The following is a 4,252-nucleotide window of genomic DNA, read 5'->3' as shown; positions in this document are numbered from 1 at the left end:
CCATTGTGACGTGCTACAATAGGTCTCTCCAATGCATCTCTCACGTACTCGATAGCATTTCAATCGGGGAAAAGGGAAGACCAGAAAATCCGCCGAATACCCTCACCTTCCAAGAGCCTCTCCACATGCGCCGTTCTACGCGGTCGTGCATCAAGCCAAATGCACCCCCGAACAGAAGCTCTTGGCGAAGGAGTACGGCCGGCCGGGGTGGCCGAGCGGTTCTAGGCGCTTCAGTCTTGAACTGCGCGACCGCTACGGTCGCAGGTTCGAATCGTGCCTCGGGCATGGATGTGTGTGATGGCCTTAGGTTAGTTAGGTTTAATTAGTTCCATGTTCTAGGGGACTGATGACCTTAGAAGTTAAGTCCCATAGTGCTCAGAGCCATTTGAACCATTTTGAAGGAGTACGGTGCCACAAGAACGTCGGCTACTTAGTGCACCATGTTCAAAGAACTGGAGGTCAGTACGTCCATGTAGTTTTACGCTTCCCCACACCGTAACACCTGGACCACCAAAACCATCATGTTCGACAACGTGCCAGGATTCATTACCTGTTCCCACATCTTGACCGCGTTACGGAACATGATCCACGACTTATGATGTAGGGTGGTATAATGTTGTACTGGCACATTGACGTCCAAATCTTTGAACACGACACACTCACTGACTGGTCAACGGTTTTGTAACACTTAACTCCTTCCTAACGTTCGTCCTTTCAGCGGTACATTCTGCTCATACTTCATTTATACGTATGACAATGCCCACCAACGGAAACGAACTGCTTCGGTGGAGGAGCTCCTGGAACGAGATTATATTGGTTGAACGAACTGCCTGCCCCTTCCTCCCATCGAACACATGTGAGACGAACTGGGGAGATGAGCTGCAGCCCCTCCAAATGCGTCAATAACCATTCAGCAGTTGTTAATCGCGCTGGTGGAGGGACAGAATCTTTACGGGCCCTGTGTCCATCTTGAGAGCATGTTGCAGATCATGCATTGCCGTTCATGGTCATGACACATACTACTGAGAACCGTGTTCCAGGGGATCACGATGAATCGCGGTGCTCCAGTGCAATTATTATCATTGAATGAAAGTGTCATTCAAGTTCATCTAACTCTGCATTTCTTTCAGTTGCCTTGTGCCGTATGACTTTTCTTTCTATCTATGGCCCAAGATTCATCGAGCTAATACCGTCTGACAGTGACACGTCATACGGAAGTTTCTTTCGTCCTTAAGTTTAGCACACTTTTGAATAGCTGTGAATAGTAATGAGCTGTAGCATTCCCTTGGGGTGCGCATAAATCTAATTGTACGACGTTAAAAATACACAGATATCGTCAGCTTTTGACGAAATGTAACAGGCAGTCTCTGAAATTTTCAATTTTCTACGAATATTGAGACGTTAAGGGTAATTTGAGCAACTTATACTGCTAAGGGATGCATGCTGTAAGTATATTCAAATGAATTAATTATTTGGAGATTAAGAGGCTTGCACAGGAAGGAATAGCATGGAGATGCGCATCAGACCAGTCTTCAGACTGAAGACCACAACAACAATATTATGTCACGCTAAGCAGTCGCAGCTTTAGAACAAAAGATGTGAGAACTGACAACTGAGAAGTAATCACGAGAGTTTTTTAGGCACGGATTTACAGCCACTTCACACTTTTTGTAGAAATTTCCTTTTCCTGAATGAGACTGTTTTTTCATTCCACATATAGAATTCCACATCTGTGACACTTATCTGCTATAATTGCCCTTAATTCTTATTAGAAATACGTTTACATGTTGGTCTTTACACGTGCCTTCGTGGATCATGACGTGTTCCACAGATTTTGAGTAATGATGCTTGATAATGCACATGGAGCAAATTCATCTTATCGCTAATGAAATGATGGCATTTTATTTCAAGTAAAAGTAGTCTCACATGACAAAATGACTTGGTTCTAAATACATAGTAACGTTACGACTCACACTAAACAGAAGGGACCGAGAAACGTCTGTGTTTAGCAATGTGATGCAGGAGCTTCTATTTCTGTATGTAACACCATAACTAAAGTTTTTCATTTCCATGTAACTGAATTACTTCGAAAACGTCACAGTTGGTAGAACAGTCACTCCGCTCTTTGCACGCAACACTTCCAGCTACATCTTTCTTGAAGTGAGCATTAAAACGCAATCTCTCTGAGCCGTGTGCGGCTCGCGTTCATGCCGTTTGTTTTTTGGCATTTTGTCGCATCGAGTGACGTCTTGTTTCTTCCTTACTTACTGGCGTAACGAAGTTGCTCGCTTGCCTCCTTGAGTGGCAGCAGCAGCGCTTATCGATACTAGTAGTGTCGTACTATCTTTGGTGTGACCGCTAGTATTTCCGGGTGGTGGTGGTGTGTGTGGTGGTCAGTTGGTTGGGACAGGGCAGCGAGGAAGTCTCCGTGGCGAGGAGTCTCCGGGACTGCTGGCGGCATGCACGCGCTGTCGGATCGTGGGGCGCCAGCTGCGAGAGCGACAAAGTTCGTTAGCCACCGGACCTGGACGCTGAAGTTGAGTGATCAGTTAACCTGTTATGAAACCTCAACTATTCTGACATTTTTTCGTTCATTTGCAGTTTGTTGCTCCCTGGGCCATTCGGGCTAGCAGCAACGTATGTTGTCCAGAATGAGATTTTCACTCTGCAGCGGAGTGTGCGCTGATATGAAACTTCCTGGCAGATTAAAACTGTGTGCCCGACCGAGACTCGAACTCGGGACCTTTGCCTTTCGCGGGCAAGTGCTCTACCAACTGAGCTACCGAAGTACGACTCACGCCCGGCACTCACAGCTTTACTTCTGCCAGTACCTCGTCTCCTACCTTCCAAACTTTACAGAAGCTCTCCTGCGAACCTTGCAGAACTAGCACTCCTGAAAGAAAGGATATTGATGAGACATGGCTTAGCCACAGCCTGGGGGATGTTTCCAGAATGAGATTTTCACTCTGCAGCGGAGTGTGCGCTGATATGAAACTTCCTGGCAGATTAAAACTGCGTGCCCGACCGAGACTCGAACTCGGGACCTTTGCCTTTCACGGGCAAGTGCTCTACCAACTGAGCTACCGAAGCACGACTCACTCCCGGCACTCACAGCTTTACTTCTGCCAGTATTTCGTCTCCTACCTTCCAAACTTTACAGAAGCTCTTCTGCGAACCTTGCAGAACTAGCACTCCTGAATGAAAGGATTTTGCGGAGACATGGCTTAGCCACAGCCTAGGGGATGTTTCCAGAATGAGATTTTCACTCTGCAGCAGAGTGTGCGCTGATATGAAACTTCCTGGCAGATTAAAACTGTGTGCCCGACCGAGACTCAAACTCGGGACCCTTGCCTTTCGCGGGCAAGTGCTGTACCAACTGAGCTACCGAAGCACGACTCACGCCCGGCACTCACAGCTTTACTTCTGCCAGTACCTCGTCTCCTACCTTCCAAACTTTACAGAAGCTCTCCTGCGAACCTTGCAGAACTAGCACTCCTGAAAGAAAGGATTTTGCGGAGACATGGCTTAGCCACAGCCTGGGGGATGTTTCCAGAATGAGATTTTCACTCTGCAGCGGAGTGTGCGCTGATATGAAACTTCCTGGCAGATTAAAACTGTGTGCCCGACCGAGACTCGAACTCGGGACCTTTGCCTTTCACGGGCAAGTGCTCTACCAACTGAGCTACCGAAGCACGACTCACGCCCGGCATTCACAGTAAAGGTCCCGAGTTCGAGTCTCGGTCGGGCACATAGTTTTAAGCTGCCAGGAAGTAACGTATGTTGTGTTGGAGTCGGCGAAATCTTGTAGCCGTCTTCCTATGTTGTGATTAATTATTAAATTGACTGTGACTTGCCAGTGAAGTGCACCAACGGTATTTTCTGCCCTGTGGCCGTTAACGCCCAAGTTACCTGCCCTGGTCGTTAACGTAGTTTTCCTGCAGTGTGCCTTTCCTCGTCACGTTGATGCGGTGCGGCATAGCGTGTAGTTCGACAGCCTTTTAAGTTCTTTGGTTCATGTTTTGCTTAGAATGGTTATTATTCCCTTGGCTCCCTTTAGACACCAGTTTCTGAAGACATCGTGCTGTTCGTTATCCTCGTCCTCGACCGATATTTTCTATCGTTGTGCCGTTGGTCGGACGGAAGGGAATTGGTTAAATTGTTGGTCGGTCCTTGGGCCGTCTCTAGTTTGGATTGCCATCCGATTATTTAACTTCAGTTCTTGGCTGCCTGCCTCACCTCACCTAAGTTTGAG

General features: G+C 47.5%; 2 non-coding genes across 2 annotated transcripts; both read right to left on the bottom strand.

Moving 5' to 3' along the window:
• Nucleotides 1-3,013: 3,013 nt before the first annotated feature.
• On the bottom strand, nt 3,014-3,090 carry Trnas-uga (transfer RNA serine (anticodon UGA)). Its single transcript has one exon. It is a non-coding gene; the product is annotated as a tRNA-Ser (tRNA).
• A 528-nt stretch (nt 3,091-3,618) lies between these two features.
• On the bottom strand, nt 3,619-3,693 carry Trnas-uga (transfer RNA serine (anticodon UGA)). Its single transcript has one exon. It is a non-coding gene; the product is annotated as a tRNA-Ser (tRNA).
• Nucleotides 3,694-4,252: the final 559 nt, after the last annotated feature.

This window comes from Schistocerca nitens, chromosome 7 (assembly GCF_023898315.1).
Source record: "Schistocerca nitens isolate TAMUIC-IGC-003100 chromosome 7, iqSchNite1.1, whole genome shotgun sequence".
NCBI classification, from domain to species: Eukaryota; Metazoa; Arthropoda; class Insecta; order Orthoptera; family Acrididae; genus Schistocerca; species Schistocerca nitens.
Note: the sequence above shows the minus strand (reverse complement) of the source record. Positions and strands in the feature narration are given on the sequence as shown.